At 36.6% G+C, this 27,335-nt stretch overlaps 2 long non-coding RNA genes across 2 annotated transcripts; one reads left to right on the top strand and one right to left on the bottom strand.

Moving 5' to 3' along the window:
- On the bottom strand, positions 1-510 carry LOC105353962. The gene is made up of 2 exons (XR_908664.3): positions 380-510; positions 1-301 (listed from the first exon to the last, which is right to left on the bottom strand). It is a non-coding gene; the product is annotated as an uncharacterized LOC105353962 (long non-coding RNA).
- LOC111947376 lies at positions 72-27,260 on the top strand. Its single transcript, XR_002873190.1, has 2 exons — positions 72-321; positions 23,621-27,260. It is a non-coding gene; the product is annotated as an uncharacterized LOC111947376 (long non-coding RNA).
- Positions 27,261-27,335: the final 75 nt, after the last annotated feature.

Genomic DNA, 27,335 nt, shown 5'->3' with positions numbered 1-27,335 from the left:
TGAAAAGGTAAGTAACTAGTTTTATTTTGAAGGGGCTAGCGGATCCAGTAGGGGAGAGCGGCGTGCAGCTTGACAGCGGCTCGTAGACCAAGGTGAGCACGGAGATCTTACAGCGGCGTGACCGGAGCTCACAGCAGTGGCGTGAATGGAGTCTTTTGACTGCAACGTGGCTGGAGTTCTTGGCGGAGGCGTGGCTGGAGTTCTTGACGGTGGCGTGGCTGGAGTTCTTGAGGAGCGTGAGGGATTCAGCTTCTGCTCGCGTCGGCTGAGGACTCGGGAGACTCTCGTGGGAAAGGCAGACCTGAAGCACAGCAACAGAAGGTAAGCGAGGCAACATGACACACAGAGGGCCAGACAAGGCATGAGGTGAGTTTAGCACCATCAGGTTTAACGATCTGGCGAAGAATGCTTGAGGTGAGTCTCCTTAAGTAGCAGGTGCGTGGATGAGGTGATGAGTCACAGCTGAGAGTCTGGAGCAGAGCTGGGAGGGGGAGGAGTCTGACAGGCCACCATGACACACACAGGGACTTGAAACGTCCCATATTGATGATCTAACATTGGTCCTTGAGTTATTTTCTTAGTTTTCCTCTCCTTGTGTGCCCTTGTCTACATGACGAGAGTGAAATATAGTGCTGTTTCCACCAGAGGTGTTCCAATGGATGTAACAGTAAAGTTGTTATACTTTTTTATTTTGGTTATGCATCTAGTTTCTTGATGTCCATAATACTACAACTTATTAAGCAAACAGTACAGTGTGAAGTCACTCAACAAATATGACAGACAGTGACGAAAAAGAAACAAAAACTTTTTTTTTTAATCCCATTCCTCCAGTTTCTTCTGAACGCCTCTGTAGCTACTCAAATGTGACGTTCAACTCTTTCCTCAGGAGATGAGCAATAAAAAAATAAAAAAAACACCCATTTATCTAAACCTGTGTGCATGATTTGTTTTTTGTCAAGGTCAACACATTTTAGATATAAACTTTTGATTATTAAAGTTAAACTCCCATTAGTTGTCACGCACCTAGGTATGTGAAATTTGTTCTCCGGATTTGATTTTAACACTTTAGAAAAACCTTTTCTTTTCTTTTCAACAGATAAATCAATACATTTGCTCATAACAATGGTCTTTCAGTCATTCAAAAGAATCTCCATTTGACAGAACTTCAGAACAATAATCATGTCTAAAAAGGAGATAGGCAGAAGCTGTTGCTTATTCAAGCCTAATACCTTAGTCCCATTCAACAACAAAAATATATCATTATCATTATCTGTTTGTAGTTTTATCAATAGTCGGCATCTCATTCTCACATCATAACAAATACATGCATAAATAATGAATGCCCAGGCATCCATTACAATCAGACAACATCAACAACCAACGGCCAAATACATATTATCTATTGAGTGTTTAAAATAATAATGCAGATATGAGGTACAGCAGGGTTTCACACAGTTTTTATGCAAAAGTCTTCTTTACATCCATCTATCTATCCAGTCGTACTTTCATCTCCCAACCCATCAGATGTTCATCTGGGTTTGGGTCAAGAGGGCAGCCGACTCCATAAGTGTCTTCCTAGACACTTCTTACAGCTCTAGCGGGGGGAAAAAAATTGCAGCGTTTCTAGGCCAGCCGAGAAATATCATCTCTCGTGCAGTTTCTGGGGGTGCTCTAGCCCCCTCCAGGTTAAACATGCCCCAAGTCTATTATTTTCAATTTGGGTCATTTCCAAAAAGATATAAAAAAGAAGTAATGAACAAATTACGAGTTCAGCCTGCAATAATTAAAATCAGCAAACATAATTTTTCAAACGTGGATCCTTTCCAGCTGTCCTGGTGGGAGTCACAAACAATAAAACTGCACACTGTTTCATAAAAATACCAGTCAAACAGATGTAAAATAATACTCAAGTAATTATGTCTATTTAGAACAACAAATACACAAATCATAATTTGCTTTGGCATACATCTGTCACATATTGCATATTTCTTGTCATTCTGTTGTTTTGTAGTGATCTTAATCCTTTAGAGAAAACATTAGAGTCTGATGTGGTATGTTGTGCACAGATGCTGTAAAGTCTGGAAAAGGGCAATGGAAATCACAGCGCTGTTTGATTCCAGTAGTGTAGGCTGGGGCAGTTTGGCTCATCTTAAAAGAAAAATGGTGTGAGGATCATGCAGACTAGAGCTAAAAATAATCAAGTGTGTAGCCACCCTGGCATTGATGGAAGGAGAATCTGCATACAGTATCCTTCTTCATCAGTGTCAACCATAATCAATCGCTGTCTATTCACAGCAACGCTTGATATCAGCAGTTAAGTCCAAAATTCAGAGATGTAAGCCATCTTTTTTTTTCTAATTAGCAGATAGATCTTAAATTGTTGAAGATTAGATTGGATTTTTTACTTTTTATTAATGCACAAAAAATAAGAAATGAGTTGCATGTCTGCATCTGGCAGTTTGGTTATCATAGCAACCCATTTGGTCTGTCTCTATATGTGTATAAATGCAGCAATTTTAAACCACTTTTAGCTCAAGTGAATACGAAAACAAATAGGCCTTTTCATTAATCATCTTCATGCCAGAGTCTTCAGAGTGTGAGAGGCTCGCATAATGGCGGTCATGGCACCTGTCGTAATTCCAATATCCCCCCATAATCTACCTTGACCAGGCTGTTTTGAGTGAAGAATCTGTTTTAGTCCAGAGGCAGGGCCACCATGAAACAATGTCCAATTAATATTCATGGGCAGTGCATCCATATTTTTTTCTGCTTGGAAAAAGATAATCAAAAATTTAAAATGTATATTCTGCTTTTGTCGCCCCTGACAGAAAACAATTGTCCGACTGTGGCCTTGCTTACTGGGGAATTGAACTCTCACTTTCAATATCTTTTCCCTCTACACAAACATAGGGCGGTCACCCAGGAGCACATAAACAAACATTTGTAACCCATACTGTACATCATAAGAGTAACTAATCTTTCCCTTGGTAGATGATGTTGGATGACAAACTTTCACCTTTTTTATGGACAAAAATGCTGAAGAGAAGAAAAAACAAAGCTCAAGCTTGGGGGTTTGGGGAATAAAACACAGTAAAGAGGATAGGCCAACTTACCTTCTCTTTTTTAAATGACTCCTGCTAAAAAATGCTGGCAAGGCAATTACTACCAGTAGGAAGTTTCTTGAGATTACTGTGCAATAAACCTGAAACAGACCGTGGGTGAATTGAGACTGAGCATTCACCCTTCCTCCAGGGTCGCAGGAATCATTTTCTCCCAGGAGCAGCCACTTGTCTACCAATCACTGCAGAGATGTGTTGGTGGAGTGGAAAGGAAGAAAGGGTCATTTATAGGCACCAAGGCTATTGTTTAAGGGGGGGACTTGAAATAACCCTATCCAAGACCTGATTATTGATCCACCTCTTCTAAATCACTGGATCTTATGACACACCCTTGCTTTTCAATATTGTAAACTCACTTTAAATATTTACTGTTTTAGGTTACGTTAACCTTATGCCTAAAATTGTTGCACTCAAAAACAACTTTTAAAAGTAGATATTAGGCTTAGAGGCAAGTCATATTGAAAGTCATAGTTAATATTCAACTCATTCTACTTTTCTCATTTGAATGAATCTGCATGAAATTAGACATGCTGAGCTGCAGAAAAAGAACAAACATGGTATATCTCAGATCAAAGTACAGAGTTCTGCCCTGCTTTCTATTCATAGTTCTGTTTCAAGGAAATAAGTTTTATTTTCCCTGTGTTCTTTCATGAGGCTAAATGTAGAATTTTGCTTAGATGTGGTCAAACTGCTGGTCTGACTGTACCAAAACTCACTTTAATCAATCACTTTTTTAAAGACAGAAAAAAAGGGGTACATTTTTTTTTGAAAAGCAAAATGAAGCCTTAAATGGTGATTTCCCTCACTGCCTTTGAAGTTTTATTCGTAGCACCATATTTAAAAAAAGTTTGATACAGTATTACTAATGAATTGTTTCAACTTATAAACTGTCTTTATAAATCAAGGAACAAAACTGTTTTCTGTCCATCAAAGGTGTAAAATATTCAACCTCGTCAGTACAATAGCAAAAAAAATCCAATTGTTTTTGACTTATTTAATCTGTAAACTAAGGCTTATTCTTTTTTAATTATTTATTATGACAGTCAACAAAACTAAAGGTATTGAAACAAAAGCTGAGCTCTCACTGATTGCGTTTAGTCTTTATGAATGAATGACTCCATACTTTAGGTATGTAGACAAGAAGAAACATTTGATTTTCTCTAAAGAAAAAAAAACTATTTTCAGTTCCACTATTGCTTTTTGGGGCTTTGATATTAAGATTCATTAAGGCTTCTTACAACTTTTATGCTCTCTTTTATCTATTTTATTAAGCAACTAATACAAAGAATCGAGCTGGAAAAATGTATAATACTGCCATGTTTTGTCTGTGTTAGATAAAAAGGGTTTTCTGCACACATCCTCATAATGGTGCATATATCATCTATAGTCATGTGGCTCAGAGGTTTAGCACTAATTATGAATCCTTTGCTTACTGCTTCTTATACATTTATGCACGATGCCCTGCTTTGTCAAAGTATGAACAGTACGTTATCATTTATGAAGTTTTTCTTGACAAAATCCTATTTTTTGTTGTAACTCAGAAGGCCCATTATTGGGACAGCAGCAAGTGCTGCTTTAATAGGAAAGAAAGCCCTACGATTGGGGAAAAAAGTCAATGAATGCACACTGTGGTTTGTGTTGTATTGCTTTGTTTTGTTTTTTGCTTTTTACCCATTGGGTAACATTTTTCCCTTCATTTCTAAAACAGTTATAAAAAAATCAGTTCAGGTAATTAAAAAATAAATAAAAATATTTGATTTCAGGAACCTCGTATCTCACAACTAACAGAAATTGAACACATGGGGGGGGGGGGGGGGGGGAGGGGCTTTTGACTGACTGACTGTCCAATCAATTCCTTTAGAATGGTCTTACCATTAGCATGCTACCATAACTGTCAGGGTAGTTTTGTTTATTTGAATTTGTCAAAGCAGACCAAAATAATATGTTTTGCTGCATGAAATTTTTTTTTTAATTTTTATTAGCAGGGTTTACGATTTGATTTTTTTCTTTTATTTGAAATGATTTATTTAAAGCAGTCAAAGCAAGAATGATGTACAAAACAATAGGATCAGCATTCAGACATTCATACAAAGACGTGTCAACTTAGGATAATTACACGTTAAATCAAAGGTTGCTTGAAAGGGAGTGGAAGGAAACAAACTTTTATAATCCCACCCCTCTTCTACCATTACCATTTTTATTACATGATTTATCATGTGTGATATGGTTTTGACTGAACATCCAAACATTTTCTTTTTTAGGGACTAATACTTTTGGTGTTTTCTTATTTTTTTTTAACTGATTAAGAACTATTTTGTATTTGTGTGAAAATCAAAACCAACCATTATCAACAACCAGATGAAAGAGTTGAATGTTTCATGTTTTTTATTAAATCACATTTCATTTTCTAGATTTGTTTTGCCCAGTGAATTAAAAGACAAAATGCTGCACTTAAGGTTGTAAATAGGGCAGAAAGAACATGCTGTTTCTGCTCCATAATTACAGCAGAAAAGTGTGTGTTTTTTTTCATTTGTAATTATCAATTTAATTACATTTGATAGCTATCAGGCCCTGCAGCTTTATCAACATGATCTGCTTTATCAACACGATCCCATCCCCCATCATGGGATGGGTTTAATGAATTTTACACTACTGGATCAAGCAAACATTGTAAAAGCCTTTCTAATGCGTCTGTTAAACGGAGCTTAAGACTGTTGTACAACATGCAGTTGTAAACTTTACAACATCAAACATGCAGTAAAGTAAAAAGCAGTAAATTATTCCTTTGTTTGAGAAAATTTAACCAGTGTGGTAAAATAACACCCTGGTTTCTGTTTGTCAGCTTTTCTCTCACAGAGTTGTTAATGCCCTTTGAGTAGCAGAACTTTATGTTAAGTGTAATTTGGGGATTAAAGTAGATAAAGATGGATAACTGTGCCAGTGGCTGAGCTGAGCACTTGGCTTAGGGTTTAATTGGAGCTTGTTTTTTATAAAAAGGGCAGAGAGCTAATGTCACTGAACAATAACTTTTATTTATCAAGCTGATACTTTCTGCTAATTGCTGCATCTTGGCTCTGCACTCAAAACCCTTTGTTTGGTTCATGACTCTGTTTTTCTTTTTTTTTCCATGTTACATTACATTTTGTACATTTTTTTGATCACTTCACCCGTAAAGAGGGTTGACCCGTAATTTGAACAACTTATAGGCAATAGGATAGAAAAAAAAACTAAAGAGCAGAAACCAAAAAACAGAAAACAGAGTACACTTCACAACATGGTCAATGGGCTTCTTGATAACACACTTTTGTGTAATATTCAATACGCAGTAATTTTTTTGACATGATTATTTTTGGAAGTACTGGCACATGGGAAATGAGGATTCAATTCCTAAGGGAGACGATGAGCTTCATCCAGTGTGGGTCCTTGGGCAAGACCTTTTGAGCTACATCCTAACTATGTAGTCACAATGGGGCCTAAGCCTGGGTCTACCTGTGCCGGTCCCAAGCCCAAATGGTAAATGGCGTATACTTATATAGCGCCTTTCTTCCTACAAGGACAAAGCACTTTACAGTAACAGACCCGTTCACCCAGTCACACACACATTCACTCACACATTCACACACTGGTGGCCGCTCCGCTGCCAAACACAGGTGCCCGCCTACCACCAAATAGAGTTGTGTCAGGGAGGACATCCAGTGTAAAAGTCTCTGCCAAACCAATCTGTGAAAATCAGTGGAATCAGTGAAAACTGATTCACTGTGGCGACCAATGAAGGGATATGCTGAAAGGTGAACAAAAACATTTATATTTAAGAATTGGGTCAAAGTTGCTCATATTACTTAAGCTGTATTTTGAAAACAGTTCTTAAAATATATATTTTAAATGGCTTGTGTTTGGTCTATGTGCTTTCACATCAAAGGGAAAAGCAGCAGAGTTTATTTGCAAGTTTGGATTGCGACTTTACATGAAGAGGATAAAGATCTTTTTTTTTCTTTTTTTGCTGTTATTGAGCTTTCACACTTCACAAACATCTGAATAAACGCGGAGCCACTCTACTTGTGTGAATGCACCCAAAAACACGGCTGATTTTTGACACTTTTTGACACAAAACAAAAGACAAAACAAAGAACATGGAAAAAAAAAACACCCTCAAACATTACTGCTAAAACAAACATTACTATGACCACGCTAACTAACCCTGCTGGTAACACCTAAAAAATCCACCACACACTACTACACATTTGCAGCATTAGCATATTAACAATAACACCCAACCAAACATTTTGTACAGCGGCATGTGCCTCAAATTTACTACGACATTAGTAAGCACAACCAGAATATACTGATATATAGAGGCAGAGTGTTGTTTTTTGAAAATAATTTAGACTTTTAAGTTCTCCTTATAGTAAAGAAAATACTGTATTAAAAAATAAGAGTTTGAAGAAATGATTAGGTATTTATTAGGCCTATTTAACTCAAAAGTGGGCAATACAATTCTCCAGTGGGACATTTTAAGCAGGAGTACCCAAAGGTTGAAATAAACAGGAATAAAGTTTTAAGCCTTTTTTGGTGCTTATATTGAGTTCCCATATGTTTAGCCTGTCTTGTTCTGTTTGCTTTTAATCACTGCAGCACTTCTGATGGTGTGATGATCCATTAGTATGTTTCTGATGGTGTGATGATCCATCCATTAGTATGTTTGAGAGCATGGCTGTCTTCTCACTTTTCATGACAAAGATTAGTTTAAAATGAAAAAAAATGGCTTTGTTGACCATTTAGTCACAAAATTGTTGACATTTAAACAGCAGAACAAAACAGGAAATCAAAAGTAATATAATACTGACATTAGACATTATATCCATAATTGGTATTTTTGACCTTTCCCCCCCCCATGTCTTCTAACAACAGTACTTAAGTTTCTGGAGTGATGAACTTATGATTGTGTCTCTATGACCCTCTATGTTGGATTTTTGATTTGCAGTTTAGTAATTTATCATTTGTAGGCTGGATGTCAAAACCTTGCCAACTGCAAAAGAATACTGTGTTCAAATAAAAATACTTTTTTACTTTAACACATACTACCCTTCCCATGTAGAATAGGCTCTTTACAGAATTGAAGTAGACTTTCAAATCACTACAGACTACAAGTAGCATTTCTCTGACAACAACAAAAAAAAAACAACAACAAAAAAAAACAAGGTTTACAATTGGTACTTCTGCCCATGGTTATTTCAGGCACATATTCATTTTTACTCCTCGTTTGAATAGATCTTTTCCCACAATGGAAGCAGAAAGAAAAAAAAAACAACAAATCTTTCATTTGTTGCCCCTAACTCAGCTTTTAAGGCATGCCTACTCTCCTATTCAGCCTCCAGGAGACAAACTCCAAGGTGAAAACTCCATCCTTAGGTTTAAGATTGACAACGAACAAGAACACAGTATGTAGCGAACAACGTGAATTAGACGAAGAAAATGAAAAACAGACTGACTTTTACACACCATCTCATTCAATTATTAATGAACTGTCAAATGAGCAAAGCAGATGTGAGGATTCTTTTGTTTTTGACTGTAAACATGTATTGTTAGATTTAACCACAGTTTAGAGAAAACAAGTCTCCCTTTTATGGAATGTTTACGCTTTAAGGGGCATTACTAAGAATAAATGAATGTTCAGTACAATTTTTAATATGTATTGATGATTTAATTCTTTTTTTTCCCAATAATTTTAGTTTTGCTGTCAGTGAAAAACAGATCACAACATTTGCTCTGTGGTGATTCCTAACCACAACCTTTAAAAGCACCACAACACTACCTCCTCTGCCACTGAGAAGAGCTCACTGTAAAAACATGAAATATTGAATGTTAAACATAAAAAATCTGAGCTTTACATAACAACTGTTGTATTGAATAACCAAGTGTAGTGTTTGGTTGAAGGGGTTCAATTGTGTTTTTAGCCTAAATCACCGCACTCTCAGGATTTAATATTAATGTGATGGTTTTTGATTTTCTGAGATCTGTGGAAACGTAATCCATTGAGCCTGTTCTTGTGCATGGTTTAGTTTCACAGTGATTGATTTTGTTATTTTTTTGTGTATTTGTCTTTTTTTTTTCTTTTTTAATTACACCTACCAATGTACTGCCAGGGGACTGCAGGTGAAAATGAGCTTTAAGCTGTATTTGTACCGTGCACCGCTCCTCATAAATAAACATTAAAGTGAAAAAAGGTTGCACCAAAAATTGGCTGCTGATGACTAACACTGGATATTCAGCTGATCAATAGCTCCCTTAAGGAGAAAAAAAAAGAAAACAAAAAGTTTTAAAGGATTTTTGCTAAATCAGCAGTTGAAAGCTTGTTTAAGTTTTGGTGAATTTTGACCAGTCTACTTGTCATCTTGGATTCACTTGTTCCATTAATACTTGCTCTGACTGCCATTTTCTGAAAAAAAAAAAAAAAAAAAAAAAAAAAAAAACCTGCCTTAATCAGAGTAAATAATACAAAGGGGGTTTTAGGGCCACCAAAAAAATAAATAAAAAAGCAAGTGAATGCCGCGCAGAAGCAGGGCGGACCGTCTAAACTTAGTTGAATGGGTAAGCTGAATGTTTATTGATAACGTTCCAAATGTTTGGAAGCTCATTTGTTATATTTAAGATTTATTAATGGGCGGTTTGCAGGATTTCTGCAGCCCGTTGATGAAGCCATCGGTATCCCTGCAGCCTTTTTTTTCTCCATGAAAGACAAGATCTCTAAGTTTGTGTGACACTTCCGTCTGAGGAGGAGCACTTTTGCCATTTTTAACAGACTATTTTTTATTTATCATTGTTGTTCTATGTCAAAACGGGACGTTTCATCTGGAGGAGGGGTCGTATGTAACAGTTTGTACCTTTGTGTTCTGCGCATGACAGGTTCATGACGTAAGGTGACTTCTGGGTACCTGAATGAAAAGGAAAATAAAGCAGCGGTCCTCTTCACCCAAGCTGCAAGGCTTTTAACGAAATCATCTAAGTTTTCACACGTCACCCCATTATTAATCCAGCTGCACTGGCTCCCCATCCACTACCAAGTGCATTTTAAAATCCTGGTTTTAACATACTGTTACGTCCCTTTTCAGAGAGGAGGGAGAAATGTGTAACATAAAGAAAATAATGATTACCGTTTATTTGGTGACACATAAAAATCAAAGGGATCTAAAGGAAATTAACCAACAAAACACCAAAGGGGGAATAAATAATGGTATACCGGTAACTTAAATTATCAGTCTTAATAGCAACTCAACTAAGACAGAAATACAAAACTCCAAATGACTCAAAATGCAAAAAAAGACCACAAGAGTAAATCTAACAAAAGGACAAAACCAGACTCTAACTAAGGGGGAAACCAGAGGCTTTCTTAAGCTAAGGCCAGGCAGACAGCAGGGGCAGGCTGAAGGTACCAATTCCCACTCACGAATGCCGTTGCCACTGGAGCAGAGGATCCTGGAAGCTTTTAAAGCACATGTGTCAAACTTAAGGCCAGGGGGCCAAATGTGGCCCTCCATGTCATTTTATGTGGCCCGCGAGAACATACAAGTTTTTAATTTATTAGAAAAAGTGTGTATTTGTTTACATCTAGGAATCAGACTTGAAATTTCCGATTGGGCAAACATACATTAGGACTTAAACACTGTCCATAAAAATCTAAACTGACAGAATCAAATGTAAAAGGATTTATGCTAGAGTAACAAGTAACAAGCAAACATGTGTTTTCTATGCAACTGTAATGGTCACTTTAAAAAGTTAAGGTAAATAAATAATGAGTTATTTAACATTAAGGAGTAGTTACATTCATTTTTCATTACATTTAGATACATGTATAAGTTATATCTGGCCCTTTGAGGACAACCACTATGCTGATGTGGCCCTCTGTGAAAATGAGTTTGACACCCCTGTTTTAAAGCTTCCCTCCAAGCCAGGCGATTGGAAGCAGCCTCAATCAGCTCTGCAGAGGGGGCGGAGTCAGCAGCTGTGCAGGAGCAGACTACAGGAGCTAGAACACATACACATACACACACACACCGAAAACAAGCAGAGACTACCAGGGGTCATAACACATATACAGCTCTTGATAGCCAAGCACAGGTCTACATAAAAGACGTTTTGCAGCCATACATCCCTGAGGTCATGTGATCAGGGTCTGCTGGTTGTAAAGAGAACCCGGTTAAAGACTAAAGGTGACAGAGCTTTTGCAGTAGTGGCTCCATTGCTCTGGAACAGACAACTTTGGTATTTTTTTTCTCAATAATCTATGACTTTTCCCGTAAATTTACGAGATTTTAAGTCACATATTTTTCTCGTAAATTTGTGACTTAAGATCTCGTAGCTAAACATTTATGACTTTTGTTCTTGTAAATTAGGGAATAAAAGTTGTAATAAAAAAAAACAAAAAAACAATTGTTTGTAAACTGGCCCTAAAATTCAGTCGTAAAATAAAGAGTAATATTTTAGTTTATTTAAAGTGGAGCAATCATGGGACCAAAACCCCAGAATGTTAAATAATTTAACGTGTGCATTGCTTTGACTTTGTCACTGGATTTAGACAGAAAACATCAGTGATGTGTATAAAGGTAATGGATTATAGGGCGTCTATATAGGGGAAAACTTATTTAGGAAAGGGTAGGATATGAGGAATTAAACAATTACACCTTTTAATTTTTAATAATTGAGTAACATATTTCAGTGACATTTTTCTGAGAGTCATATTAAATCATTTCTTTGATGATTCAGTATTAGATTCTATGTGTTTGTATTTTTGCCACAAAGGTTTCAAAAGGGCACAACATGTGCAAATGATTACTTCATCAATATTTATTGCCATAAGTTCAAACAGCGAAAATCAAACTTATTCAAAAGTGCCAAAAGAAAATGTGGTTTTACCTTTTTAATATTTATTATTTTTATTTTTTCTCACAATTTGATATTTTGATATATTCAAAATGAATATGGAGAACAATATCAATTAATTTAAACTTGTGAAATATATTTAAAAAAATATAATAATAATTTTTAGTCAAACAAAATAGGTATTTCAATATTTAAGCCAAAATGCATAATTTTAAACATATTCTGGAAATTAATGTTTTATTACATATATGCTTTCAGGATACTGTATTTTCAAGGCTTTGTAACCTCATAGCTCCACCGGAGTCTTCATGTAAGAGTTAGAGTTTAGGGCTGAGTGCATGAAAAGGTGAGGATTATTTGAAACACATAGCAGCATGGTGAGAAACATGCAGCTGCGCTCCGAGATACACCTGCGGCATCAAAAACAGGAGAAAAGAGAAAGCAAAGAAAAGAAATTGGGAACTGAACCAACAGCGTTTTGGAGGAAGGAAATGCAGCAATATTTAAGACAATTTGTAGTCAATTCTGAATAAAGTTAATTTGATGGTTTGAAATGAAGACCAATTAGATGGCTTACAGTCACCTAGAACTTAAGCATATCTGTTTTAAGCCTAAAGACTGACACACAGCCACTACGTACATTTTGCGCATTTTCCACGTAAAAAAAAAAAGGTCTTCCGCGATACATGTGTGATATACGTAATTCATAAGTATTTATTTTGTTTGTCGATGTGGACAGATGTCCGTCAAGGGTTTTTGGCCGACCGGTCTTCAAGTGAATTCGGTTTTGAGCTGTTCAAAAATCTTTTTTTTTTTTTTTTTTTTTTTTTTTTTTCTTTTTTTCTACTGTTCAAAAATCTTTGCTCGGTTGAGAATTTCCCAGTTAGCACACGTTCTATGTAATTTACACGCAATTCTTTTATAAATCTTGTGCAATTGTGCATGATTTTTGCGAAATGCATACGCAAATTTGTGGCATACCACACATGTCTAACAGTTCTTTCACGCATGCATGATCGATGTATAACTTTTAAATCGTACACACATATCATATTAAAATGACATAGTTGATTCATAAATCCCTAATGAATTGCCTATAAACAGGACAAAATTAATGCACGCATCCGTGCAGCATCCACAAAAAAAGTGACGTGGCCTTTAGTCCAAACTGCCCTTTCTGTTGGATATGGGCTTTCCATGGGCAAACCTGCATGCAGATGACGTCATAAGCAGTCTACCACTCTTGCCAATCATAAGTAAACCTGTTAGAAATCCACCCCCCTTCCACTGAAAGTGGCCTCAGAAGAATACGTCAATCAAAGGTTTTGGGCACCATATGCTTTTATTGAGGCCTCTGTTTGGTCAGTTTATTACTTGAAAAACTTACAATAAAGAAAATATATCATGAAAAGAAAATGTGGATTAAAAACATGTACTAGAACAGGAATGGTGATTTTGACAAATATGACAGTAATAGATGTTTTTATTTATTATTTCAAAGCATTATTATTTTTGGCACCTAATGTCGTGTTACTTTTTTTCTTCCATCTTAAACATATGCAGGTAATGGAAGGTCTTATTAAAGCAGACAAGTTCATTTGTTTAAGTCATTTAGGGCACATAGGCCCCTAATGGCTAATGATTTATTACAGGAAAGAATCCGGCATTCAGACATCCACAGAGCTGCCTGTCCTGCCAACTACAGCGTCTTCTTCCATAGGAAATTAGTGTCGCAGGAAGTGACTGTTTTGGATTTGTGAATTAATCAAGCAGCGACAGGGATGAAGGGGTGGCTGGCTTTAGACATGCGGCTCCTCTGGGCTCAAGGTGTGTGAATTTCCTTGAGAATACATCAAAGAAAAGTGTATGAGAGAAAAGGTGGGAGCCGTGAAGGCTGGCTGCCTGGAGAGGTGTGCAACAAGGATTGCAGGGTTGAAGGGTGATTAGGAGGGGTTCTATGACAGAAAGGAGAGAAAAAAAAGTTGTAGAAAGTCTTTGTGCTTGTTACGACTGTTTTTTACAAGTTCTTTGAAGTTTCACATGTCAAGAAACTGTCTTCTGACAGTTACCTGCATGTTCTCTGATCGAATCTTTGATTACCATTACAAAAGACTAACAGCCCAGAGTTAGGAACGGAAACACAATACAAAAAGCTCGGAGTCCTTTCTCCTTCTGATAAACATGAGCCATGCATTTTATCAGAACATTTATACGTGTCATGCTTGGCACATTTCTTCATTAAAAACCCACTCCAATTGAAAATTGTTCTTTTTAACATGTTCTTGTAGCATTTTTCTTATGATGGAAAACATAATGAAAATCACAATTGTATTTCTGAGTATTTCCTTTAATCATTGTGAATCGGGAGCAGACGAAAAAGTGCCATTTAAAAAAGCTTGTAGTCTCGTAAAATCTACAATCGGCTGACAAAAAGCTCCCTGCTCTGCTCCATTTTGATGCATCCACCCCAGAAAGAAAGATCCACGTATGTTTTCTGGCTCAAAACTCCACGACTGGCTATCTCCAATGTAGCTCTTCACTTTTGTTGCAGTCGTAAGGTTAGATTGGGGGGATGATAGGAAGTAATGGGAGGCTTACTTCTCCCCAATATTCCTGCCTACAACTAGGGGAATTTTTGATGAACCCCTGCCGCTCTGCAGAAACTATGTCCTAGAAAACGACATTTTTTTTTTTTATTTTGCCTAAAAACGTCATAATCATACATAAAAGACCACTTGGAACTTTTACAATATATCAAAAGTTGATCGGAGTGGGATTAATTAAAGAACTTGTTCCCAGCCAAAAATAAATCATCTGCCTTTGTAAAATGTCCTAATCTTTCAAAGCAATACACATTTTCAAAAGCTAAATTTGAAACACGGATTGCAGTTCCCCTACATTTGATCATGTAGTGCTGAATTTAAGTTTGCACTGTTAGAAGGTAGTTAAATTAGCACCCTTTTTTACACTCAAGCACACAGGAAGATTATATCTTTTTAATTAATTTAGCCTACTTTTTTTTTTGAAAAAATCCCCCTTAACTTTATCTTCTTAAGACTCATTTGCACCCCAGCTCCAACTTATGTAAGAGTTCTTGTGCAAAAATTGAGTTCATCATTTGCTGGCACAGTAAAGAGACACAGATGTGACACTGGCAATAGTGTCACTCCGCCAGCAGACTGTAGTTTGCAAGGGAAAAAAAAAAACACATTCGGAAATCTTTATCCTCCTAAAGGTGATGTTTGAAAATTTGATTTGAAGAGTGGTTGAACTTTTCAGTATGTAAATGGTGCAGCAGGTCTCGCAGGCTTCTTCCTTGTCGGAGCCTGAGTGAAACGCGACAAGGGATTTGTAAATCGCGACGAGCAATGAAAGTTTGATCAAAATTTGGTTGCTTGTTAAAGGGGCCGTCCAATTCAGGGGACAGGGTCAAAGCAGCTCGATTTAGTAGGACGTGGGCACATTTTCCCCAACACTCAGCAAACATGTACACGCTATTAAACCAAAGAAAAAGAATCAGATTATCTAAACAGAGCACTTTCTCCATTGGATAGAATTTTTCCGAGGCTCTGGTTTGCCCCCTGCTGTGTGCTGGCCTGAGCTGCGTCACAATCATTTGTCACTCCCCACTTTCTCTGAACACGTCAATCAAAAAGAACGTCAGCAAATCCTAATGACACGGGAATAACACATTTTTTGCATATTTGTTAATTTTTGAATGTTATTATTGAAATGAATGCTTCATAAAAGAAAAATAGCCATTTATTTTCAAGTTATTACTCTTCAAAAATGCACTTTATCTTTTATAAAACAGATTTATTTTCTCAGCTATTGTTAAATATAGAGATACTTTTATATTCTGAAATCAGAAGCTTTGCTTTTCTGTTGTATATAATGGGATATCTTATTTTCAAAGCTGCAGAAAAGAAGTGCAGAAGCACATTCAAGGAGCACAAATGTGAATAAATACTGCCACCCTTTGACCAAAATAGTATAGCACAAAAAAGTACCATATATAGTGGAAGAAGATGCAATTCCTTGTTCATTATGGTTGCTAGTTATATCCAAAACCAACAAAAAAGATCAGTTGTGCAAAAATGATAGGTAATGCTTTTTAGTACCACAGTAAATCACTACTTATGGTAATTCCCTTTTGGAAAAAAAGATTTAAAAGATGCATGATGCATATGATATATTGTAGTAATACACAAAAAAATGATTATCAGGGTAACACATATAACTCACACATGAAGACATGTGTAGTCCAAAATCAGAACCCTGTAGGACTTCATGTTCAGTTTAAACCCCCTGCCACACAGAGGTTCCGAAAATGCAAGAATGAAAAAAATAAAATTGCTGTTCAACAACCAGCAAAATGATTTGGGTGATCACAGCTCGTATGCTTGATTTTAAGACAGAATCAGGGCAGGGTGTTAGAAAGTGGGCCGACATTTTTCCTTAATCTGTCTCTGCAAACCCCCTTCTAACCCCAACTCCCTCCCTACCCGGATCCATTAGTCACTGTCTTCCAGACACTTCTCATCCTTTACACACTCTCCCACAAACACACATGTGTACACAAAGTCACAGTCCAGAGACATAAACAGATTGTCGCAGCTAACCCCAGGGCAGCTTGGGATTCTGAGAATAATGACACTCAGTGCCACATGACCACCGATGTGAAAGGATGTGTTTATGTACTCTGATAAATGTGTGTGTGTGTTTTCTACGCTTATGTGTATGCACTTATGAAGGGGATTTACTCTTCGGCTTCCAATTTTTGGAATATATTTTGAAGATTGAATTGCGTGTGCATTCAATTCTTAATTACCAACCTTTTTTGTATCATTAGACATTTAAAAACAAGCACATCTTTTTTGTTTCAATATGTGGAATCTCCAAACATGAAGTTGTTTCCCCCCCCCAGCAATTTAAAAAGAATGAAACAGATTTACAATTGAAATAGTTGAGTTGTTTGTGTATTGTGTGAAGAACCAGCTCTGACCTCATTCTCAACATAAAAAAAAAACTTAAACGTAAACAGAAATATAAGCTTTTTTTAAAACATATGTCTGTCCTGTTTTGTCTGAAAGCAAGACCTTTATTATTAATTTTTAAACCAATTAAAATAAGTGAATATTTCTATCTCGACTATTCTTCATAGTGTGTCCTTTCACTTTTATTGCCTTCCTTGGAGGGTCTCTGGAGACAGACTGTTACAAGGTCTTTTCAATGAAAATGTTAAACTTTCTTTCCAATGTCTACCATTTAGTCTTGGGCACATAACTCACAGACGTGGCTCCACAGTGTCATCTTTGTCTGCAGTCCTGCTAAATCCTCTTGGGAGTTCCAGACTGGTGGTGGGTTTTAGCACACGCCTTTGACTGACCTCCATGTTACAAATGCGCAACACCAAGTGTTGTCCGTTGCATGGTAAAATCAATAGTCGCAAATTCCCTACAGAATACAACTTTGACAGGTGTCCTTCTAAAGTATTTATCTTGGGCGACCTTTTTTCCCCCACTTCTTCGTGAATCTTAAGTTTTGCCAGCCCAGTCTAGCATTATCCTTCAGGATGGTGAACTGATACATTTGTCCTGTGAAACCCACCGACTCTTGTGGCATTCCCAGTTGATTTCGACACCCGCCAAATTGTAGTCATGCTGTCACTAGCCACATGCTAAGACTTTTCTAGAGCAATGTTAACATGGTAATGAAAAGATAATTTGGTGTTATTTTATGCTACATCCATTACATATACATGAACTTGCCATCAAAAAAGGGAAAAAGTTTTTAAATTATTAAAAAATATCGATTTATCCATCTTCCAGACCAACTGGATCCCTTTAGGGACATGAGGTTGCTGGAGCGTACCCCACCTACTGTTGGGCGAAGGCTAGATACACTCTGGCAAATGTAAAACAAGAAAAAAAAAGAGAATTCATATCAACTACATTCTTAGAGCCACTGACATGAATATAAAATTCAAGCAGAGTTTTGAAAGAAAGTTTTAGATTCAGTAAGTATTATTTCTAAACTGACCTGGCCCTACTAAGTTTTTATTATTTTCAATCTTGACTGAAACAGGAAGTCAAAGTGTTGCCCCTCGGTGAAAACTTCAACATTCAGAATCCATTTTTGTAAATGTCAGGGGTAAAAAGTGGGTAAATGAGTTGGAATAACTCATGTATTTTGAGTAGGTTTTCTAGGTGATTCTCTGCTCATTACTATCCAAAGTTGGTCCTCAGTAAGTCTCCTTAGATTCATGCCTTCAAGAAAAGCTTGCTCTAACTGACACAACTTCACACTCATGGGTGAGCTGTCAAATTGGGTTATCTCCAAATCTTCCAGCTCTTAGGACTCAATGTTTCCCACCTCTCCCCAACAAGATACGTCAGCTGGTGGTTTTGACAGCCTGGTAGTCACACTGCTTTTATCAGTGGGAGGCTTTGCTGTCCTGCGATTTCCATTAAAATAACAGTAGAAAGTTTGTTTGCAAATTATTTGGGTGTGTTTTTGTAAAACCGATATGTCAAAGTGACAAGTGTAGAGAATCGGATCTTTGTTACCATTAGGATGGCTGCCAAAATGAATCCTGTATCTCACTGAGCACACTGAGGTCCTTTCCAATATTCTGGCACCCAGGAGCCCTGTGCATTGACAAGAGACGTTTTAGCTTGTGCTGAGTCTATTTATAAACCCTAATGAGGAAATGCAAGTGACACTGTCAAGTACACAACTGGAATGCAGAATGTTGCAGCTGGATGAGGAAGTGGATTATTGTTGTGATAAAAAATAAATAAATAAATATGGGATGACTCTGATTTGATCTGAAATATGCAGGGTTTTACTATAAAGAACATCGATGGTCATTTAATAGGAATAAGTTCAATGCTGGCTTCCAATTAAAGGATGCAACTTGCAGTGCCCTCATTGGCAAAAGCGATATCTAAGTGTTTAATTTTGCATAAAACCTTTCACATGTTTGATGCCTTGCCGGGAAGTTTTCATTTCAAGCAGTAGAAGGTCAAAATGCACTCAGTTATTAATTACGTTCAAAAATGATAACAAACATGTCAGCAGACTGGACCGTGTCCTCTTTATACTCTGTTCAAGGGCAGCCCAACAGGAAGTCAGCTTTAGATGGATGGAGATCTGCAGAAGAGCCAAGTGTGTCTGAAGTTTACTTTTTGTTGTCTTTTTTTATGTTTTGGGTCACAGTTCTTCTGCTTCTTTACTGAAATAGGAAGGACAAAGTAGATTTCAAAATTATGAGAAACAAAAACAAAAAAAAAACACTTCTTTTTTTTCTTCTTAATTTATATGCTAATTACTTTGTCAGATTAAAACCCATTTTGTCCTTGGTGAAAATACAGAAAAAAGGCCAGTGCTGGAAAACAATAACCTTGGTGTTGTGACAGCATGCTTGCAATTAGCTAAATGCCGACTCCAGGACTCTGCATGAAGCCTGTCAGCCCATTGCCTTTAATATTTTTGAATTATTTTGCAAAAGTGTGTGTGTGTGGTGAAACCAGCATGTCTTTGTATAGCGCTCCTGCTCGAGGATATGCATACGCATGCAAGGCTGTCTGTGTTTCTGCATGAGTCTATGCAATTTCTGCAAGCATACTTAAGCCTACAGAAAAAAAGCTTTAAACTTGTTTTGTTGTGGCCAAACACCTGTTTATGCCTTATTAATGAACCGCTAACGTTGTTTCAGTTTGTCAAACAGCTTGCTTGCAGCGAAATTTGCTTGCTGACAACAGTTAGACTGCCTCCTCAGTTTGTATAAAAGTTGTCTTGTGACTGGAGTCTACTCAAAACGAACATAGCTGTCACAAAAAGCCTTAAAACTGAAATAGTAGCCACGAAAACACAAAAGTAAATCTTGTTTTTTGTGTAGCTTTACATAAAAGGAACCCCAAAATGTCTGAAATCATACATTTAGCTTAGCATTGTGAGATTTCTTTTGCAGCCTTAAATTAGTCACAATTTAAATGGGAGACAGTAAACATTCAAATTCTACACAATTTCCAGTTTTCACAACTATTCAATATTGTGGGGAGATTATTTCTGGATTAATACATTTTAATGTTATCAGTGAGTACTATGTTGTCCCAGAGAGAGGCACTGTAGGAATGCTTTCAGCTTCCTGACCACTGAAAGAGAATTGCATTTATATAAAAACTTAGATTTAATTTAGGTATTTTAAAATCCCTCTTTTAAAAATAATGTATTGGATGATATGGACAGCATCTAAAGATAATTTTATAATCATGTGAAATATATAATCTTTTCAACTTTCTTAACATTATTGTTTAGATTAATAAGCTTTCCAAAAGAGACTGAGAAATTAGTGTTAGACCTTATGTCACTTAATTTTTTACAAAAATGTAAAATGGTCTTGTTCATTTTTTTCCTTTTGTTTTATTTATTTATTTGTATTTCCTTTTGGCTGCAGGTTTAACCCCTTGACATCTGTTGATGCAAATATGCATTAAACCACTTTTGTTCTACATGGACCTTGACTTAACATATACTTGAAAGCAAACACACAAGTGGCATATAAATGGAAAGAGAGGGAGAGAGAGATGGAAATAAGATCAGGCGTCATGGAGTTAAAATGAAGGAATTGGATCAATGATAGAACATAAAAATTGCGATATTTGAGCACAAGTTTTCACACCTGTGATGATTTACACTATAGAAACAAAAGTCAAAAAATAAATATTTTTCAATCTCTAATGGCCTTCATTTTAACATTACCTTAAAAGATTCTAATTGTAATTGAAATACTGCAGCTTGTTTTTGTTTTTTTTTCCGGGATAACTTACATTACACCTGCATTTAAATAATATGTATCTAGTTGTGCAATAACAGCAACAAACATAAGGATGAAGTTATTTTGTTTGTGTCATTTTTCTATTTTTCTTCAATAATGTAATTCTAAATGAAAGGATTTGTTTTGACATGCCTCTCCTAAGTAGAATATAATTCATGTTTTCTTTGTTTATTTTTCCCAGATGGTTCATGTCTAAAACAATTTATAATGAATACCAAACGTCCTTTAATGGGGAGCGTTGCTACTCCTTTGGGAGCCCTTTTGACAATACCTTACCTCTTCAAAGTTTATCAAGAAGTACAAGGTAACTTTAAAAAAGTGAAAACACAACAGAGATTCTCATGATGGAATGTCTTAAGATAAGAAATTCCACTTTGTTTCACATGTCCCCTTAGAATAAAAAGGTGTAAAATTGTGTTTTTATGCTTGACATCATTTAAAAGGTATTATAACACTAAAACGGATTGCTGTAGGAGCTATTTTACACAACTTGATGTGCAGCAAACTAAAACACAGAAAAGAAAAAAGAAAACTTCAAACATTGACAACATTTGAGTGTGAATAACTTGTTTTGTCAAGTACATGTGCACAAGCTGATGCAAATAACAAACCTACAAAAAGTTAACACAAAGTATAATCAAGTCTTTTAGATTGCACAGTCTTAACTGAACCACATGCACACAAGCATGCTGTTCGTGTCAAAAAGGATACAATGTATTAAATTAGTAAAAGAATTGATTTCCAACAGTTGATGTGGTCCTTTTATCACCGATAAACATCAAAATAATGCTGATTACACTGAACATTACTTTTGTTATTAGGCTAAAAAGTTCTTGAGCAAATGAGTTAATCTGTTTGTAATGAAAAACATACAAATAAAAGTTGCTTCTAGCCCCAAAGAACACTGACATTCCATGATACAGCCTCATAGCCTTGCAAAATAACAAAATATTTCAGATGCTTCTTTGATATTGGCTTTAGAGTTGCACATGTATCTTTAGGGTTCTTATTCTAACCATTCTAGTTAAAGTAAAAATTCACTGTTTCCACAGCTATGAAGAGAAAACTCCGCTTTGCTAGAGGGCAAAACACAACAGTGTCTCTGTTTGGGGACACAAAGGTTTCAAAGTGTTTTTCTGTGAGCTTCTCTGATTTGCAAGGTAATGAAACATCCTCAAACGCAGCCCAGAGTTGAATCATAGCCTCCCCTATTTTTTTACTCTTCAGCTGTGACCCTCAGTCATCTCCAAATTCAAATTATTCTTTGTATCTCTTCTGCTGCTTTTGATTTTCTATCAGTTCACTCTCATGATTGCCTAAATCATTAACTTAACAAAGCCCTACTAGAACTCTCGTGTTACAGAATAGAGAGTTATGCCAACCGAGAGGACGACCTTTCATCTAATGAGGTCGGAGTCGGAATCTGATGATGAGACAAAACTCTGGACGGGTACAAGGCAGCGCCGCATGTGAGCGCAGACACATGTCCAGGGCAGTGGTGGGCACACACAGGTGGCCTTGGCAAGCCGTCGTTTATCCCACAAAGGTACTTGGCTACACCTGCCTCAACAGAGCGAGAGTGTTCTCTTTGGCAGGCCACACTGTGCAGATGGAGAAGTCCTCTCCATCATCTGAATATTTCAACAAGCTATTCTATTTGAGCATCTGGTTTAAAAAATACCATGAGATTTTTTTTGTTTTATGTTTAATCTTAAATTGTTTAATTGTAGCTTTGTGTTGTTACAAATTATTAATCCTAGAAAGCAAAGGGAGGTGTCACTTCAAAAAGATTAAGTGATTATGCAAACAGAACTGTGACTTTGATTATTTCTGAACAAATAAGTGACAGGCAGATGATTTGTAACTTTAAAGAGGTTGTTGTTTTGTTATAGTTACCATTGTAGAAGTTTGTATGTTGAGTAAATGTGATGGCCTTAAAGGCCCTATTCCATGCTATTCTTATGCCTTTTAATACTAAACAGTCCCCATGTATATGATAATATATTATCTTTAGCACACAAAAGAAACACATTTTTATTACTAAATATTAGTTTTTTTCCTGAGCAATTTTACAACCCGGAAGGCAGATGACTCGATCTCTGAGGAATCCGGCTTTCGGTTCTTGTGGGTGCCGCACATTTCATGGCGTCAACCTAGAGTCAAACTCTGCAGCATGTCAGTGTGTCGCTCACGAAAACAAATAACATCCCAACTACTGCATAGATGGATGTGCATATTGTGCATATAAAAGGAAAGCATTTTTGCCAAACACAGCTAGCTCTGCAGAGAAAGTGGGTGAGTTTGTTTTAGCCTGTGTTTGCAGTGCAGACTCAGTCTGAAAGGGGCTGTTCACTGGCCTACGTCCGCTTGTGAGAACCCACTGGTTGTCATGGGTTAGAAGGGGCTGGTCCTCAGAGAGCAGGTTTTTTGAGGACTACTCAGAAATACGCGAATGCATCACAATACCACTTTGGGATTTCTTTTTAAGAGGAATGAACATTATGAAACACCTAAAAGTTAAAAAGACTTAATTTAACATGATACAGGCTATCATGGTGCCCGGTTCAGTTCCCCCCCCCCCTCCTCCAGCTGCTCTTCTCCTAACCATCTCCAGCTGTCGTCACTCAACCTCATCAACCCTGCTGTTCTTAAGGAGACTCACCCATCAGTTCAACGCCAGATCGTTACCCCTAAGGGTGACTAAGCCTGGTCTCTAGTCTGGTTTTGTCAAGTTCTCTGTTCCTGTACTCGCCCTTGACTAAATCTTACTCTCCTGCTTCAGGAAAACTTCGCCACGAGTGACGTCAGTGAAACATCGAACCCACCTCACGGAGAACCACGGGCACCTTCAACCGACGCCGACCGCGTTTGTACCTCCAGCCACGCCACGAGCCAGTGTCTCCTCTGGATCCACATCAAACTTCCTGATTACCTTGGAGAAATTAAAATCATTCTTACCACTCACTTACCAGTCTCGTTCTCTGGGTTCCAGCACTTGGGTCCGCCATGCTAAGGAAATCATGAGACAGGCACTTTAAATTTGTTGTATCAAATGGATTTTTATAACGAAAAACTAAATGAAGTGGATTTTAATGTTTTGGGGGATTTGTCTTTTAATAGCAGATATTTGAAGTTACTTGTCAATATTTATAGTTGGCCTTATGCTAGCATTATTGCAGTTTGTAATTTGAAAAAAATATAAGCGTACACACTAGCTGCAACTTGGTACATAGTAAAAACAAAAATGTAAATACAAAAAAGGAAAATATTCAAATGTACATGAATTTTCAGTGCACTTTTAGTTGCTTTTAGGTGTTAGCGGTTTACATCAATTACACAAACATGAACATCCCCTTAGCCATTGAAAAGATTTGTTATAATCTAACTTCTAAATTTATTAATCAATCTAGAAAATCCTGAACAGTGAGATTACAGCCTTAAATACATAAGAAATTGAATCCTGAGCTCATTTAATGGTGGGTTAAAACTTGTTAGTCAAAATGCACTTAAAAATATGATTGCAGTCTTTCATAAACCTTGACATTTGTGATATTGTGCTTTGTAACAAAAATGCACATTTTAGGCTACATTTTGTCGTAGCCAGCCTGAGACAAACCTGTGCACTAATCTTGCTGCCCAATCAGTAGCTTGATTTGCCATGCCTGTGTTGTTTGGATTGTCTTGAAAATGGAGAGGTGCTCTCTAACTCAAATTTCAACAGGGACAAACATTTGATAGATTTAGTTGATGTTGTTTTTTTTAGTTTGCAGGACAAGCATTTCCCATTTTACTTCAGCACATGAAAGGTAGGATCAAAGGTAAAATGCTGCATTTGTAATTGTTATTTATTGATTACACCACTTATGATTAATATTAAGTTTGGAACATGTCAATTTAATTTTGGTGAACTCAAAGTGGAAATTTATGCATGAAACATTTGATGACATTAAGAAATAAAATCAATATATTACAGTTGTTTTATCTCAGGATTACTAGATCTGATTTTTGTAACCTAAGTCACCCACTAGCCCTCCTTAGTAGTCACCAGAATTAGTGCAAAAAATTTAGAAAGTTGGCATGAATCTGGTCATTTACAACTTTCGCTATTGCTCTTAATTTTTTAAATTTCACAAGTAGACGATCAGATTACTGTTGGTATCTGTGATTGATAAATGGCATATAATAAGGATTATACTTACATGTGAATTAAAAAAGAAAAAAAAAAACAATGCTATACTGAGACTCTTCAAATGTGCACAGTGATGCTTTTGAAGCTCAGTGAATTTTTTTTTTTTCCAGCATTAAAAGGTTTTCATGACAATGTTATCAAACTTTTAAAAAAATATAAACTATGTATTTATTTTAGTGATAAAGGGCTTAAATGCGTGTGCAAAAAAATCAAAACAGAGCAATGGCTGTTAAAATGTCTAGGTACATTCTCATGTATTTCTTTTTTTTGTTTGTTTTGCTTATGGTGTGGGTCTTCACAGCTCTTTTTTTTTAAGGGGATTGGGATTCAACCTTGTCAACCTTGCCCTTTCACTCAAAAATTAAAGTGTTACCCCTTTAACACTGTAGCTTTTGACAATCTTTCAAGCGTTGATGTTAATAATAAAAATCCAGTGGATTCTCAGAATCAGAGTACATCATTCATCCCCTACGTATATACAGTGCAAATCAGCAGTGTAAAATGAAATTAATAAGGCTGTCAGGTGGTTTCCTGAAGTAAGTAGGTTTAAATAGAAGAGTTATTCAGTGTAATTGCCACATGTACTGTAGAAAGACCTTCTGTCTCGCTCAGGTCTTGTCTTGCTGCCTGTGTGCCCCTTGTATTGGTCCAGACGCTAGAGGAGGGGATGGGTGCTTCAGATTTTGAAGCATCATTTCAGCACTGTTTCTAAGGAGTCCAGCTTTACTCCTGCCATGTCCCAGCCTTGCAGATCAGTTGATTCAGTCTGTTTTGAACCTGCGACCCTGGTTGCCCTGAAGTGGAGAAAAGTAGCTTTGTATCAATATGCACAACTTCACTGTAGATAAGTCCATTAAGCTATCAACGTAAATCATGTCATTCTGTGTTTACTCTGTGTCAGAATCAGCCGATTCACCTTGATCATATAAGCGGTTGAACAGTTGTGGAAGGGTCAAAGATTGTGGGGGTTTTTAGGTGTCGCTGGCGACATCTCCTATGCTAAAAGGTTGAACAACTGGCCAAATTTGATCAAATTCAAGTCAAAATTCTTGTTTAATCAGCACTGCCTTTTCCAAAATAGTTACATTGATATTGAATTGAATATACAATGAAAACTTTTCACCATAAAGTATATTGCAAAACAAAAAGCTTGATGGCTCACCTTTGACCCCCACACGCATTTTGGAGTTAAAATGTGTGTAGTTGCCAAACAATCTATCCTTGTTCTCAAACACTTTAATACACAACTGCATAGCATCAATTAACCACAACGTTGTAAGTGTGCTTGTAAAAGCTCAATTAAAAACCTTTTAATCTAGAAGTAGCACCTACATGTCCTTACACACACATACAGGATGATCTAATGACGTTACATGGGACAGTGTTTCACAAATTAGTTGTTACACAGAAAGGTTGAGGAGCACAAAGGTCAAATGTTAATTACAAATTGTCTCAGTGCAAAGGGAATAAAGATTGCAATTAATCTCGGATACGACACATTGAATGCAATTTACCTACAATAATGTACCAGTGAGGCCCAAAAGCAGTGTCTCCCACATTTATTAAGTGAGTAATTAAAAGCAGAAAAATAGGCGCCTGAAGATGGAAATAAAAAAAAATAAAAAAAAGTTATGGCATCATCTGTGGGAGCATGGTGTTCTATTGCACTTTTAAACCAGTCAGGTTATTTTATTTTAGAGAATTAAATTGAGACATTAATATAAGGTTGATAATAAAAATAATCATTAACCAATATAGAAAATGAAATGCACTGAATTAGTAAGAAAAACGTTTTGATGCCATTTGTCTCCAGGCTTATATTAACAATAGGTTTTGTCATACTTTTTACAACTGTCTTGATGTGTATTATGTACTCAATTTTACTTTGACAGTGGTCACATGCAATTGCAGTATGTTCTGTATATTTTCAATTTTTTCCTTTCGAAAATCTACCAAAAACCTTTACTAATTTCTTATTTTCATTATAAAAATGTTCTCTCCTATACTGTCTCACAATTGCCCTCTTTTCTATGTGGTGGAACCTAATATAGCACCTCAAAAGTAGGAGGGGAGAGGCTTCAGTCTGGGGAGCAACATCTACCAATTAGAGCATACGTGGATGATATGACAACTATTACAACTACAGCACTATGTACCAGAGGAATGTTAGAGAAGAGGAATTCAAATTGACAGTGGGCAAGGATGAAGGTGAAGCCACAAAAAAAAAAAACAAGCACTTCAGTAGTAAATGGTGTTCTGTCAGATCTGAGGCTCTGTTTGAACTTAAAACCTATCCCAATTGGGCTAA

Source organism: Oryzias latipes, chromosome 4 (genome assembly GCF_002234675.1).
Source record: "Oryzias latipes chromosome 4, ASM223467v1".
NCBI lineage: Eukaryota > Metazoa > Chordata > Actinopteri > Beloniformes > Adrianichthyidae > Oryzias > Oryzias latipes.
Note: the sequence above shows the minus strand (reverse complement) of the source record. Positions and strands in the feature narration are given on the sequence as shown.